Source organism: Plodia interpunctella, chromosome 1 (genome assembly GCF_027563975.2).
Source record: "Plodia interpunctella isolate USDA-ARS_2022_Savannah chromosome 1, ilPloInte3.2, whole genome shotgun sequence".
NCBI lineage: Eukaryota > Metazoa > Arthropoda > Insecta > Lepidoptera > Pyralidae > Plodia > Plodia interpunctella.
Window position 1 is genome coordinate 10,184,601 of NC_071294.1, and position 17,310 is coordinate 10,201,910.

General features: G+C 34.9%; 1 protein-coding gene across 5 annotated transcripts in view; it reads right to left on the reverse strand.

The window, feature by feature from the left end:
• The window catches only part of Pde1c (Phosphodiesterase 1c), a 305,826-nt gene that overhangs the window by 221,685 nt on the left and 66,831 nt on the right, over positions 1–17,310 (reverse strand). The window lies entirely within an intron of this gene.

The following is a 17,310-nucleotide window of genomic DNA, read 5'->3' on the forward strand; positions in this document are numbered from 1 at the left end:
GTTTGTGAGTTTGCCACTTTGTATGTTTGAGGCGGGTAAACTCTGAAATTACCAAACCGATTTCAAGAATTCTTCCACCATTAGAAAGGTACATTATCCAAGATAGCTATAGGCTATATTTTTATCTCAAAATTCCCACGGGAGCGGAGCCCCCGGGCAACATCTAGTAGACTATAAATGATGAATTATTATATATTTTGTGTAGTATGCGCTTTATTATTATAATAATCATCTCAGACTCCATATGTGAAGTTACAAGTAAAGGCTAAATAAAAGTAGTAGGTAATGAATATAAATAAATATAATAAATATATAAGGACAAATCACACAGATTAAGCTAGCCCTAAAGTAAATTCGAGACTTGTGTTATGGGATACTAACTCAACGATACTATATTTTATAATAAATACATATATAGATAAACATCCAAGACGCGGGCCAACCAGAAAAAGATCATTTTCCATCATGACCCGACCGGGGATCTAACCTGGAACCTCTCGGTTCAGAGGCAAGTACTTTACCACTGCGCCACCGAGGTCATCATATACGAATAAATGCTAAGATTATAAACGCGTCTGATTTGCATTATCCCATTGTAGGAAAAATCGGATGATTTTATCCCACAACAGATAAATCTATATGAAAAAAGACTACCTATAGGAAATTTATTTTTATCTCAAGTATAAAAGCTAAAAAGCTTAGTATAATCATTTAAAGATTTTAATTACACAACTGCAAAACAAATTGCTGAAGACGAAGCGGAAACTTTAAAGTTTCAAGACTTGTTTTAGCAAGTGAGAGGAGATTAACAGTTTTTATTCTTGGATATAAATCGTACCTAGATGGAATGTTAAATACATTGAATATGCTCATAAAAAGAGTGTTATTAGTAAGAGTGAGTATTTTGTAAAGGTTCTTGTTTTGTTGTATTTTATTCGTGAGTTCAGATTGGACCAGATCTTAGATAATCAGATAACGATGTATGAGACCATTCAATTCCTGGCATAGATTATGTGACGTCAATATAAAATCAAGGTATGGCAGGTTATATAATTCATAATTTGCAAGCTGAAAGTATAACCAGGTTTAGTAGAAATTATAACCAGGTTTCAGTCTTACATTTGAATTCAATGAATTATAATAAGAATCATAATAAAAACATTCATAGAAGAGTAGAATTTCCTAGCACAGGTATTGATTTCGTAAAAGGAAATGCCAGAGATTAAATAACGCTTTGTCTATTTTTTTTAAATGTCTGTATCAAATGTTATGTGGTCACTTTCCGACATTTCATTATTCTAGCTGCACCCCGGGGCTTCGCTCTAGTGGGAATTTTGGGATTAAAAGTACGTTATTCCAGGTTATATTCTATCCGTGTACCAAATTTCATAACAATAGATCCAATAGATTTTGCGTGAAACATACATACATTCACATATCGTCACAAACTTTCGCATTTAAATTATTAGTAGGATTTAAACGTCGTTCAAGCTAGCGTACTCCATAAAATATAGACGATTCATTTGCTCAGGATTCATTGAGAATTCAATAAATCGAAAGCCGATTCGAAATATTGTTGATAAATAAAATTGCAGCTGCAATTTCCAGTGTTTTACTTCGAGTATTGGTGGCTCGGAATTTTATTATTAATGTTACATTTTGTTTCCATTTGTGATAAAGATATCAATATTTTCACTTTACCCTCACAATACATATTTGACAACATTATGCATGTCCGGAAAAAAAGTTGGTGATTACACTGATAAAGCCTTACGTAATAAAGATAAATTGTCTGTCCCCGGGCATCGGTTGGCAAAAGTTAGAACGTCTTTTGTTGGGAACAGTATCCGTTTATAATATATATAAGTGATGTATGTCATCCTAAATTGAATAAAGAATGAATTTTGATGATTTGAATTTGAATTTGATACTTATTGAATGGATTATTTTCTTTGTCTAAGTTAGAATATAGCCCATCCTTGGAGTCTACCACTATGAATAACAATCGTGTGTAAAAAGTTGTTTTAAATTAATTTAAACAAATTTAGATTTTGAAAACAAATGTAATACATTACACATTATTAACTATCCGTAAGTATATGCACCTTACACATATGTATACAAAATATCAGAAGCTATAGGAGAGGTTATGAATTGGACGAGAAAACCTGTTAGTACACACTAGTAGGTTCAAAGAAAGTAAGAGGTTCTCATTTTGTCGCGAAGTTTTAGTATAAAGTGAATAATAAAGAATCTAATCTTAAATAATCCATTATGGACCCTATTCGAGGAAACCTAGCGCAAATACAGGTTTATTTACTGCTAGATGTTGCGAGAGCGAAGCCCCGGTCGCTCCCGTGGGATTTTTAATTATTTTGAGTTAAAATATAGCTTATAGCCATCTTGGATAATGTACCTTTCTAATGGTGAAAGAATTTTTGAAATCGGTTTGGTAGTTTCGAAGATTACCCCGCCTTAAACATTACCACAAACCATTACCTTTATATAATAATAGTATAGATTATTTTTTGAAATTCCAGTATGTCTGTCAAATTTAAAGTTATACTAATAAAAAACCTTAATTTTACATTTCTAATGATGCAATATGGAAAATGTAATTCAAAGGACATTTAAATGCAATCTCGGATCGCAAACTCCGCGACTAACTCTAACAAGCAACCAATTAATATTTTAGTTCACTTTATTGGAGGAATAAATCTCTTTAATAATGGTCTTCTTGGTTTTTTAAAAGGATTGATGCTAGAATATTCATTTAAATTGGTTTACTATTTGTAAACTCTTTATTGCATGAAGAAAACACATACAGAGAAAGTAGTAAAATAAAGAAAGAGACGCGCACAAAGGCGGACTTATCCCAGAAAGGGATTTCTTCCAGTCAACCAAGAATTTGAAAGAAAATAATTTAATGCACAAAGTAAGGTGGCGTAAGATAAACGTGCATTGTGAAGAAAATAGAAGTACACGAAACATCAACTAAAATTGTTATGTTATGCATGTACCTACATAATAATATGCTTTTATAAAACTAATTTTGAAAATTAATATTGAGATGAAAAAATTCTAAAATTGAGCTGGAATTGAACCCAAGTCCCTGTCAATCCGAGACAGGTGTTCTTAACCACTGAGCTATCGAGACCATGCTAGTTCGGCCGAGTGATAAAAAATTAAAGAATATTTTTTCTTAATCACTCTCATATTACAACTAAATTGGAAACAAAATATAGAAAAAAATAATGACAAAGCTAAAGGTTTACGAGAACAATTGAGGCTGCGCGAAGCTCCCTAATGGCTTTTCATCGAGAGTACTCATTATAGGAAGACAATGGGTTCGACACCATATACTATACTAGACTAGATGTTGCCCAGTACTTCGCTCCCGTGGGAATTGTGAGATAAAATATAACCTATAGCAATAATGGATAACGTACCTTTCTAACATTAAAAGAATTTTTGAAATCGGTTCGGCAGTTTCGGATATTACCCGTCTCAAACACAAACTCACAAACGCTTACCACTTTATAATAAAAGGAAGTAAATAAAGAATAGGTACGGCACAGAAATTTTCTGACTTTCATTCCGATTTCACACCTGCCGGCAAGCTCCAACAATAAACTCCCCTGGGCAACCTGGAAGTCTTTCAACAGACTCCGGGCTGGGGTTGGGAGATGCCACGAGAACTGGTTGAAGTGGGGCTTCTCTAACCACAACCTCTATATGGCTGTGGTGCTGGTCAATCAATGGCTCACCTATGACTGACAACTCTGACTATCCCACTTCTTATACCATCTAGGCCCCACTACAAGACCAACGATAAAGCAATAAAAATGACCACATCATCATCAATACATATAATAAAATTGAAGAAAGACCAAATTTGTACATTGGATATATTTTTTTAATTCTTCATGGAATATACTTAGTTACTGATATAGATGGCGAAAATATAGTTTTGGAATTTTTTGTCTGTCTGTCTGAACGCGCATCACTCGAAATCTACTGGACCGATTTGCTTGAAATTTGGTATGTAGGTACCTTATATACCGGGTTAACATCTTAGATACATTTCATCCCGGTAAATGGTTAGGTTTCCGTAGGATAATTGAAAAACTAATTATGAATCAAAAATGCCTCAGAATCCCGGGTTAACATCTTATAGACATTTCATCCTGGAAAATAAGGAGGGTCCTGTAGGAAAATTAGATACGTTTCATCCCGGTAAATGGTCAGGTTCCCGTAGGATAATTGAAAAACTAATTATGAATCAAAAATTCCTCGGAATCCCGGGTTAACATCTTATAGATATTTCATCCCGGAAAATGAAGGGGGTCCTTTAGGAAAATTAAAATAATAATCCACGGAGCCGATTTACTTTAAAATTTTGTAGAAAGGTGTAAACAGAATATAAACAAATTGTTTTTATCGATTAAAGTCTGATATAGATATAATGGGCGCAGTATGTATCAAGAAGTATATCAGTATAAAACTCTTCCGTTACTGAGTGACTGACTGACAGGCAACATACACCACATACATACGAAACTGCTTGGCGGGAAGCTGAAATTTGGCATGTAGGTGAGTGTAAGTGAGCACTAAGAGAGGATTTTTGGAAATTCTACTCCGAAGGGGGTGAAAGGGATGAAATCTGTAAATATGAAAGTTCTACACCGTTGGAGTTAGTGACTTGAAAATTTGGATTTTGATTGTTTTACAACAAAGTAATGAATACGTGTTTCAGATTTTTTTGACAATTAACCCTCAACCCCTTCATAAGGGGGGTGAAAGATTGTATGGGACTTAATACCATTTTCAAGATTAAAAGCTGAAAATTGGCACACTTATTTTTTGTAGTAAATAACAGTAATAGTAAATACAAAAAAATGTTTAATTTACGTTTGTGGTTAATAAAAAACCGGAACGTAAAACGTCATGGAAAATGGGACGGCACGCGTTGCAGTAAGCTCGAGTGGGAGTAGGAGCGGTAAATGGGAAGGAGACACGTAGTGGGGAACAGGACGGGACACATTGCAAAAAAACATGATGGCACAATATGTAGGAAACGGTACGGGATATCTACTTTACATAACATAGCAGGAAGCGGGATTGGACAAGTTTGCGGGATGAGACACGCAGCGGGAAACAGAAAATTGAACTAAAGATGAGAAAAAAATCGAATTTGAATCATATATGTTTACCAGTCTTACAGAGTACGCGATAAAAAAATTACTGAGATTTTGCTATGAAATTCACGCGTTCAAAGCCGCGGGCAAAAGCTAGTATTATATAAATAGTCATAACGATAAGAAGAATACACTCGCTCTGCCATTAGTATACGCTCTGAGGGCGAAGTGCGCATTGCATTTTCACTGCTCACCATCGAATCGATTCGAAATGTGACGCAGCGAACCAATGACATTGCAGTGTAGTCGTCGTTGCGTCACAATGACGCAATGTGATTGGTGGTTCGCTATGTGATTCGATGGTGAGAACAGAAATGCTAGCACGTCACCCAAAATTCGTTCTTATGTGGCTATGGGCTAAAGCGAAGAAGACCTAGCCACTACAAAAATGTACTTATTATTTTAGAATATTTTATCCCTCTCTAAGTGCTCTCCTTTGCTCCTACTCTTCTACAGACCAGATTCAATTCCAGCTTTCTACGTCCAATAGTAAGTGCGTAGTCTGTCTATCGGTAAGCTACCTATTGCAACTAAAAATTGGCATTCTAAAGAGATATGAAAGTGAGGGTGTGTATAAAAAACCAGTGTAAAGACACCTTTATCGTGTGAGCTTCCTAAGTGCATTTTATGGTCTTGATATCAGAAACTCGCTCTGCGTATGACAGAGGGGATAAAAAATGGAAAATATACGGCGTGAGGAAATGGCGACGTAGTGGTTTCCCTTTGTTGGCGATGAAAAGACTTTTGATGTTAGTTTTTAAAATATTTCTAGTTGAAAAATGTTGTGTCTTATAAAAATACGTGTTGAAACCCGATAAAATTAAAAGAGTTGTGGGTTTCCTTCTTTTCGTTAGTTAGGTACTTAAAATGAGATTGAGAGCACATCGATGATCTGATAAATTTTGTCAAATAAAATTTATGCATTCACAGATTTCTTTTCTTTCATTTAAATCTTAACGTTATAGATGATTAATGTAACTAACAATAGAATATTAAAAAATATGATTTATATACATTTCAGAACAGTGTTTAATTATTTATTTTATCCTTTTTTTTAACTTCAAACTAAATGCACATTCATCCAATAAGCGAGTCAAACAAATTCAAGTCGAGTTTTTCGATAAATCCAATCATTTGCCAGTTCCGCTTGAGTTAATAGATTCACCCAGAGGATTTTGAATTTTAGATTCAAAACGCTTAGATCCAATATCATTTGCATCGGAGAGAAGACGCGAGTCTACCGATCTCATCTTGTTTTCCTTGCTGAAGTTCGATTTTTCGTGTTAATATAGTTTAAATGCAGTAATTACAAGCCTATTAGCAGTGGGGTGATGTAGGTTTAAAAACTTGCTTAAATTTAGAAACAAACATATTTTCTTACAAACTTTCAAATAAATCGCGAAAAAAAATGCTATTCCATACAATATCAAATACCTAACTTGAGGACAGTTGACTTTTCTTTCACGATTTCGGTATTGCTCCCGTATTAAAAGTTGTTCAGTACTGATGTATCTACTGTATCACGTGACTGAGTACGTATCCTATAATTGTCCTATGTTTGTCACTTCTTCACACTCTGTGTATACAAAAATCTTCCTGAAATTTTGCATACATGTAGTTTGAAGTATGGAGAAGGACATAGGATATATTTCATCCCGGAAAAACTGTTTCTGTGGGAAATATGCGCGGGCGAAGCCGCCGGCAAGGCAAGTTAGTATAAAATAATTTTATTTTATACTAACTTGCCAATTGCTTTTATACTAATGTATAAAAAGTCACCCCTTATTCTTCTTCATAGTCGTATTCCTCATGGCTGAGGGTCATGGTTATTACGTGAAATGAAACACACTACAACTTTCTTGGTATTATTAATGGAGTGGTTTGCCATTGCCTCCTCCATTTTACAGACAAGTTAATAATAATCAATCAGTATGGAGGTTTCCTCACGATGTTTTCCTTCACCGGAAGCATGTGGTGGTCGATGAAAACTAACTATACATGAGTCACTTACATACGTAGTTATAATTTACATCATCAGCAACAAATTTCCATAATGCAGTTCGCTAAAATGCATGCAGTAAATTTGTAGAAGGCCGGGTGGACAATCCAATTTTCACCAGAGTCTCCTGATGTGTAAACATGAGTGAGGCGCATATTTAGCACAACATCCACGAAATATCTAGACCCGATGAACCGTCGTTAATGTAGTTGTTTTGTTTTTAACTCTTAGGTTAATTGCTTAAATCATCAATACATATAATAAAATTGAAAAAAGGCCCAATTTGTACATTGGATATTTTTTTAAAATTCTTCATGGAATATACTTAGTTACTGATATAGATGACGAAAATATTTTAATAATAAATTTGTCTGTCTGTCTGTCTGTCTATCTGTCTGAACGCGCATCACTCTAAATCTACTGGACAGATTTGCTTGAAATTTGGTATGTAGATACCGTATATACCGGGTTAACATCTTAAATACGTTTCATCCCGGTAAATGGTCAGGTTTCCGTAGAATAATTGAAAAACTAATTACAAATAAAAAATACTTCGGAATCCCGGGTTAACATCTTATAGACATTTCATCCCAGAAAATGAGGAGGGTCCTGTAGGAAAATTAAAAGAACAATCCACGGAGCCGATTTACATTAATATTTTGTAGAAAGGTGTAAACAGAATATAATTTATTTTTTTATCGATGAAAGTCTGATATAGATATAATTAGAAGGTTTGATACCTTTTTTCAACTTATTTTTGTTATATTTTAGTTTAAAACATAAAGATAATAAATGGCGCCACCAAGACTTTTAAAACGCGCTATGGTTTCGATTCGATTTTGTCTGACAAAATGATATAAATATTATACTTCCGAAATAAAACACTAGATGGCGCCACTAAAATTTTTAAATCTCTATCCATAGCCCCCAACGAAATCGTAAGAGTTTTACTTGATACTTACGTGCACAAGGTAATTTTATTTATTTTCGTTGTATTCATACAAAAAATATTATCAGTTGTCAGAGTGACTTTCTATGTCTACTTTCTTTCTTTATTAAAACTAAATTTATAATACAGTACCAAATATATTTATTGCCCATAAAAACAATATTAGTACTATAGTAATATTAGTAAAATAATACAAATTGTGCATACATATGGTGGGCCTATTGCTAAGCAATATCTTCCAGCCAACCTTTGGGTAGTGAGAGAGGATAACAGAAGAGGGTGGGTGGGTGGATTTTGGGCGCAGTAAGTATCAATATATCAGTATAAAACTCTTTCGCAACTGAGTGATTGACTGACTGACTGACAGACAACGTACACCCGAAACTGCTGGACGGGAAGCTGAAATCAGGAACCTCAACCTCTTCAAAATGGGGGTGAAAGGAGGGTGAATTGAATGGGACTTAACACAATTTTCAAGATAAAAAGCTGCTGAAATTGGCACATTTACTTTTTGTAGTAAATAACAGTAATAGTAATACGTAAAACGTCATAGAAAAAGGGACGGCACGCGTTGCAAAAAGCGGGAAATGGGAAGGAGACACGTAGTGGGAAACAGGACGGGACACATTGCAAAAAATATGATGGCACAATATGTAGGAAACGGTACGGGATATCTACTTTACGTTACATAGCAGGAAGCGGGATTGGACAAGTTTGCGGGACGAGACACGCAGCGGGAAACAGGAAATTGAACTAAAGATGAGAAAAAATGCGAATTTGAATCATGCATGTTTACCAGTCTTACAGAGTACGCGATAAAAAAATACTGAGATTTTACTATGAAATTCACGCGGGCGAAGCCGCGGGCAAAAGCTAGTAAATAAATAAAAATATTCTATGTTACAGGCGTAACTAATGATACAGAAAAAAGTTATTGTGATTGTTAGTTGCTCTTGGGTTAATCACTTGAATAAGTAAATAATAATAATCGATAACTATTGCAAGCACAAATTAATGACATAGAAAATAATATTTTATTTTTATATGTTAATGTCATCTTTTTTTTTTTTAAAGGAGTAAGGCACAGACGATGTTAATTATAGGCATGCTAATGTGACTTAAAACGACCTCGGTGGCGCAGTGGCAAAGTGCTTGCCACTGAACCGAGAGGTCCCGGGTTCGATCCCCGGTCGGGTCATGTTGGAAAATGATGTTTTTCTGATTGTGATGATGATGATTTATTAGTAGGTGTGCGTGTGCTTTTCGCACTAGAAAAGGGAAACTCCATGTTCTTACTATGTCGTACTAAGGGTTGAGAGAGCTGACGTGTAACAACAGTACATCCAAACGTTACTGGTATCAGACAAGTGACTACAGTCCTAAAATAATACGCAATCTTTTTCAGGCGGAGTACCTATTAGAGAGCGAAAGAGAGAAAATTATTTAAAAATAAGTTAGTATATTTTCAAATAAATAAATAAATAAATTTATTATACATATTTGAAAAAATAAATAAAATTTCTCTTCTATTTCTTATCTCCATCATTTAATTGAATTTGAAAATATACTAACTTACTTTTAAATAATTTTCTAACCAATCATAGAAAAAAATATGTAAGAAATAATAATGGTAAGCCCTTCTGACATGATAAGGACCAACACTGTTGATATTAGTTTCTTTCGGCATTTCTTCTAAGCATTGGTCGTTCCGAAATGCCAGTAGTTTGAAGCTTGTGCCTGTGAAGGTCTAATTTCTGAATAAATAATTTGAATTTGACTAATTAACGAATACATTGTTAGATAATCATCATTATACTGTCCCCACTGTTAGGGTACTAGCTTTTATTGTTCATGGCTTATCCATGCACAAATAAAGGCCATGACCCACGCCGGCCCAGGGTTTTTGTTGTGTCAACTGCATTTGCGGTTTCAACAACTGCAGTGCAGTCTTAACGTACCTGTCAAAGATTATTATTAGATAATATATTTAACAAATCGCTAAGTTCATGGCACAAGCATACATCTCAAGAACATTTTGAAATTAAATATTTATCAATTCATCTGCAGACGGATTAGCTTAGCGTCTGAGTGTAAAATATATGGAACAGTATCGAATTATACGCGGCTTATCTAACCCGGGATCTCTAAATATCCGTTCGAAATAGATTCAGGCTATATTTATATTTACACAACATGTACTTTATGTAGACGTAGATATATGAAGCAAAAAAATAAATACAATGGATGTAAAATAGTTAAAAGAGACTATACGATCCTAACATGACGATCCTGCCCGCGTACTGTCAGGGTCGCCATGTACCAACGGAGCTGATAATTACGACGACTTTTGGCGTTAGATTAAATAATGTAATCGAAATACTTGCGAATATGTATAAAATATTGATATTTTTTGTTGATCTAAGAGGTGAATTGAGTGTGTGAGAGATATAAAGGATTTGAGCGCAGATATGAATAGACTTATGAAAAGGCCGGTCCTAAATTATCGGAAATGGTATTAATGATTTTTGAATTTTAACAAACAGTTTATATTCTATCTATACATTGTCGTTCAGTGAACGAAGCCTCATGCAGGTTGTAATCCGTCTCGCTCACGAACTAAGTAAGGATTAATACTGAAGACATTGTGTTTATGCGACACGTCTTGCCGAAGAAACGTACACGAAACACAGTCACTAACTCCCGAACAAATTGTTACAAAGAAAAATAAAAATTTAGAACGATTATAGTTGAAATGGGCATTTTTTTCTAATGTCAAAGAAATTGTTTTACAGAAGCTTGTATGACAGTGAATGTCATACTTTTTGAGTCATAAAAATTCCTAAATCAAATGGAGTCGTTGTAATTTTTTTATTTTTGTTGGATCTTTAGGAATCTGTATTCGTTACAGATTGGGAATCAAGAATAATGCATATCTATGTTTAAAATACTAGAATACTTAATTAGCAGGCATGATACATATTAGAAAATAAAAGTGAAACATACATACATGCTGGTAAAAAATTAAAATGCAAAACTCGAACACAAAGCCGCCGCAAGAGAAAAATAAAAATGTTGCAATCTAACAAAACACTGGCTGCTTAATTATTAAAAAAAAAGTTCTAACACGTTTCGTAATTAATTCAACTTTAAAACATTTAAACAAAAATACAAATTGTTTGTTCATTTCTCCCATTTGTGCTTTTTTTTGGGTACACCGCATGGATTACGCCGTTTACTCGAATTTAAGCTTTAACTCAAACGATTAGTGTTTAATTTCTTTTAGAGGTAGAGATTCTCGACTTGGCCACCTTTGTTACGTGTGACCTTCTTACTTTATCTCATTTGGCCTGGCTCATATTTTTCACACTCTAATAACCCTGAAAACTTTGTTAAGTCTGGGTTATTCATGTCTGCAAAGAACATATAACCTATGCTCTGTCTCTCTTTGCGTGTTCTTGAATTCATTTGGGCCTGTGACGCCACGAAGTAAAATGAACTTGGAAATTTTGAATATTCTGATTTCATTTTACCCAACAGTCTATGGGTTGATGAAGACTGAAAATTATGATTATAATGAAAATGCATTTGATAATGACACATCGCGTCGCTGCCTTGTCATATTTGTCGCTCACCTAGGACGTGTCACAGTTTGACGGCGACTAAACGACTGCACTGCATCCTTCTTTCCAACGACCGATTAAGCTTGCGTAATTACCCTGCCGCTTCCAGCTAACGAGCTTTTAATTAAACTGTAAACAACATAGTTTTGGACTCAAGAGTACTTAAGAATATTTTTTACAGTATTTGGTATAGTCAAGAGCACATAAATCTACCCAAATTCATTGCAAACTCGCCGCTATTACATTCACGTTCATGCTGTGCTGTTGACTGTACATAAAATAAACGTCGGACGGACGGACGAACAACAAACGAACGAATATTATGCAAAATCTTAATTTGAAATTTGAAAAATCATTTATTCAGACAACCAAGATCCATCGTGTTAGTACAAGTTATTCTATGTTTACATATTTAACTAAAGATAATGTATATAAGGTGGCCCGTCACAGCACACCCCATATCCATAGCGATGACCCTCAGAAGTCTGTTTGAGCTAGCACAAATTCTGCTTAGGAGGGACGCTGATTTTTTCCTGAGGAGTGAAGAAAAGTTGTCCAATCCTACCTCCGCGAATATTGATGAGGCGCTGCAGAATCATGGCAGCCCCAACAGTATCCTGAAGGCATATATTGTACACGTAGGACGCTCAAGGCACGTTGGGTATAACCAGTCCACGGGGCACTCGTGTACAGTAAAATGCAGTAAGCTCTGAAGAGCGTTAAGTGAGACTATCCGCATCAAATTCCAACATAGCCATTTACAGTTGTATTATACATGTCATGTATAGATATAAATTTATAATGTATTCTTTATCCCGAAATGTATTCAGATACGGAACCCATGATGTAGAATTCCTAATACAAGTTTCCAAATTTTTGTCATTATTCTTTGAAAAAAGTGACATAACATTACTTTAAGAAGGCTGTTGAGTACTAGTTCTGTGGTCGAGGGAATGCCAGATCTCATTCATCTCTTTCTAACTCCACTTTATAAGACAGCCCTGTAATGAAGGTACATTGATACCATAGACATGTGAACTTCTAGAAGTGCTTTTTTGTAAATGTTTGTATAATGAGGTGTGATTAAGCGTGTGTTTGTTTGAAATTATTTCATTACATAAGAAAACAACAGAAAAAGCACTAGCAACGGCGGACTTATCCCATGGAGGGATCTCTTTCTTTTTTTTATTTTTTATTTATTAACATAGACCACAAACAAGTTCACAGTAAATAAAGACAATGAAGTAACATTGTATATTTAGATTTGTATATTTAAATATTACTATGGACTCAACACAGATGGTCACAATATAAGAAAATAGTTATTACAAGTTGTGGAGGACAAGAATCTAGGCAAAATATAACACGTATGAGACGAAAGTTTAGACATAACTTATCACTAGCAAGTTCGCAACATAACACTTTTATCATTCGAAAATGTATGAGTTCGAGCATATAAACAAGTGAGGAATGAAAAGAATAGACTGTATCCCATATCACTTATCACTATTTTCGCCACGATTGTACAGAGTTTCGAATATACCCTTTTTATAAGAGGAACATTTTGAGCTGAATATGTCGAGGTGTTGAAACGAATTGTTGTACGACATAACCAATCGAATCAATGGACACATATGCCCGGCGTTGGTTCTATTTATGCTAGTCCAGCATAAGTCCCGTGAGCGACACGATCGCATATACGTTTTAATTGGAACTTTAAGATATATTACATTAATAATTTCTATATAATCGTATCGGTTATGGAGAATGTCTTACAACAACATCGCTTCAAGCTGTGTTCGTCTGGACTTCAAATCTAAAAGCTTTAAGGAGATCGTTATAAGGTAAGCGTCTTTTACCGCACCTAAACTGCATGCATCGCAAGATTTTCTTTTGAACCATCTCTAACTTGTCCACATACTTCTGATAGATTGAGTTCCATACAGCAACTGCGTATTCCAACTGAGGCCTCACAAGAGATTTATACAGGCTTCTTTCAATCAACAACAAGTCACAAGCGTTGTATTGTCATAGGAGGTAAGAAATCTATCAATGGAAGGGTAAACATAAATTCCTTTGCCAAGAGCCTAGCCCTTCAATGTAATGATTGAATAATAATGAATGACATTTTAATGGTTTTGTTCAACATTTTTACCCTTACATTGAGGACAGATCAAAGTGTCAAGGCCCTGTTTAGCTAGACATTTTTTATAAGAAATTTTTCATCATTATATCAGTTATAATTTTATTGTAATTCGTTGCGTGGTTTAGAGGATAACACATGGTAATCTTCTTTTCCGTTATTGTAAAAACTAATATTATTAATAAAAATATTAATGTATTTTTTAAGAATATTCAAGTATTACAGCAAAGAAGTATTTGTGTGTTTATCTGAAGTCAACCGATCGCAAAAACTTATTCATTACAGGGTGGTTCGCAGAGCGTTTCGATCGCTGCGGCTGCGCGGTTTTTACAATCTGTCAATTTTCTTGAGGAAGGAGTCATTTCCAAAATCAATCATTCATTAAATTGACATTACTACAGTACAGAGCAATTGATGTAAGGTCATATAGTAAAAGTTCATTCTTGTCTTTGTTAAAATTTGAAAAATTGTAATGACCGCGCCGCTGCAGCGGTTGAAACGCTCTGCGAACCACCCTACAGAGATATAGTTTTCGTCTTGGTATTTTCGGGAGCGAAGCCCAGGAACTACTTAATTATTTTGCCGCTTCTATCTCAAGTTAGCTCTTCGTTCAGAGGTCAACATAAAATGGACCTTTTAGTCGGATTGCCTCCTCGAATAAAAGTCAAGAGTGTAAGTAAGATTCACGCCTCACATGTAATTATCTTAAATAAATTAACTTTCATGAATTAATGAGCTCCGACCGACAGAATATTGAGAGGCTAATTAATTACGATGCATTTAATTATTTTCATGTTGATACTTTGAGTCATCTTGAATATTCTGTCTCTTTTATCCCTCCTTGAATTTTTTTTTACTATTCCTTATTAAAATGTAGCCTTCAAATGGACTGACTGGTTAATCTTGACTAATATTATAAATGCAAAAATAAGTTTGTTTGTTTCTAGTTTGAAATACCGAGACATAGGGTACCTTTCATCCCGGAAAAATAATTGTTCCCGTGAGAATATCTCGCGGGCGAAGCCGCGGGTAAAAGTTAATATTCCATAAACCCCATTGGAGCCGCAATTGTTGGATAATAACTCTGGTTGTGAAATGAGCGTGATTCTTTTACCTGTAACAAAAAAATTACGAATTTAGATAGGAAAAATATATCAGCATAATATAACAATCAGCATAATAGAGATATCATTTTTTTATATAATAATTTCTTTACATTAAACTTTAACTAATTAAAAAAAATACTTGTACTCGGGCTAACTTAATGGCAGCTTCCGATGAAGCGATCGAAGTGGCTCGATTCTGGCAAGAATATATTTAGGTAGCACCCAATAGATCGTTTGCCATCGACACGCAAAGAAGTATATAAAAAAACTATTTAAAAATAACAAACTATTTAACCCTGAAATTGTTTCTGTCCGTTGTATGTGACGTGTAATATAAACGCTCACAATTACAACTAACGGCCGAGCCTCACGCGCGGCGATTCTCGTTCAGCATGCTATCCTTTTCACACTCAGGCGTTTTATTTGGTCGCTCGCTCGCCAAATTCCGTCTCTATCGCTAGTTTGAATATTGCAACGGTCGGACCACTTGAACGCTCGTCAAAAAATTGTTACTAGGTGAGTATTTATATGTTTTATGTTATTATTATGCTATATTTAGTTTAAATTATAATTAAGTGATATCTAATAGTAGTTTTTTTGACTAAAATGTTAGTAAATTTTTCATAATCTTTGAAAAAATGTGAATGTCACTTGAAACGGACATGAACAATTAGTTACTGAAAGTAGTGTTTTAAAACTACGTCATTTGTATCGGACATCATCCAAAGTTGCCAGAAGTAAGTTATCTATTTATTTGTCACTTCTAACGGACATTGCCTATTCTGATTTCAGCAATATGACGAAACAAGCTTGGAGATCTAGGAAAATTATTGCTCTGGTGCCTCCTTCAGATTCTGAAGATTCGGAGTTAGAGTCTGAAGACGATGACGAAAGAAGAATATATGCACGTGATTACTTTAGGAATGACTCCAATGGTTCTTCGCCCGTAAGAAGTGGTATTTGGCCTACAATGTATGACCTATTGGAAGATTTGAGTGACTGCGAAATCCCAGAGCAAGAGCCTACTCAAGAAGGTATAAACACAGATCGGGAATCATTACTGTCAGTATCGTCTCCACAAGTAATTAGACCTACAAATCTACCACCATGTGTTGTACCTGAGACACCATCAACAAGTTCTATAGGTTCGCCATTGACACCACGAATAGCAACTCGTAGTACTAGACATGTGACTAGCACTGAGCCTTCGCCAATGCCACCTCCACCCACAGGATCTGTTCCAAGAAAACGTAAAATGAAGCGGCTAGAATTTTCATTTAAAAAAACCAAATTCACAGAAACCGTAGAAGTAGACACAAGCGTTAGTTTTGCAGAACGGTTTGAATTAGAGTCTCCGCAACAGTATTTAAAAAAAAAATTCAGCAACGATCTTTTGGACTTCATTGTAGATATGACAAACTTATATTCGGTACAACAACAAGGTAAATCTATATGCGTAACAAGGAAAGAAATTGAAATTGTGTTAGGTATTGAGATAATTATGGGAATTGTAAAAATGCCAGCAATTGAAGACTACTGGAGCAATGATCTTAGGTTTGAACCGATTGCATCTGCTATGGGTATAAAACGTTATAGATCTATCAAACGCTATTTACATTTTTGTGATAATACAAAAATAGATAAAAACGACAGCTATCATAAAGTTTCTGCTGTAATGGAGCATGTACGTCAGCAATGTCTCAAATTAGAGGAAGAACGATCATTCGCGATTGATGAAATGATAATACCCTATAAAGGCAAAAAAGCAGGTAACAGAAGACAGTACAATCCGAAGAAGCCCCACAAATGGGGCTTTAAATTTCAAGTTCGAGCCGGCACTTCTGGGATGGTTTATGACTTTTTTGCTTATGATGAGGCAAATACATTCAATAATGTTAAATTCTCAGACTGGGAAGAAGATTATCTTGGCGTCGGTGGTAAGACAGTTGTAAGGTTATGCAACACTATTTCCAATCCAGCTCTGTGTACAGTTTACTTTGATAACTGGTTCACTTCTTTAGAATTGCTTTATTACTTGCGTCACGAGCGGAGTATATTATCCTTAGGTACTATTAGAAAAGACAGACTACGGAATTGTCATCTAACAAGTGATAAGAATATGAAAAAGAAAGGTCGGGGAACTCACGAAGTTGTGTGCGATAATGCCAAAAGATTGGCAGTTACGAAGTGGGTAGATAATCAATGCATTCACATTGCAAACTCTTTCTGTGCGCAAGATCCAATGACTACAATAGAAAGATTTGATAAAAAAATAAAAAAAAGAGTTTCAGTGGC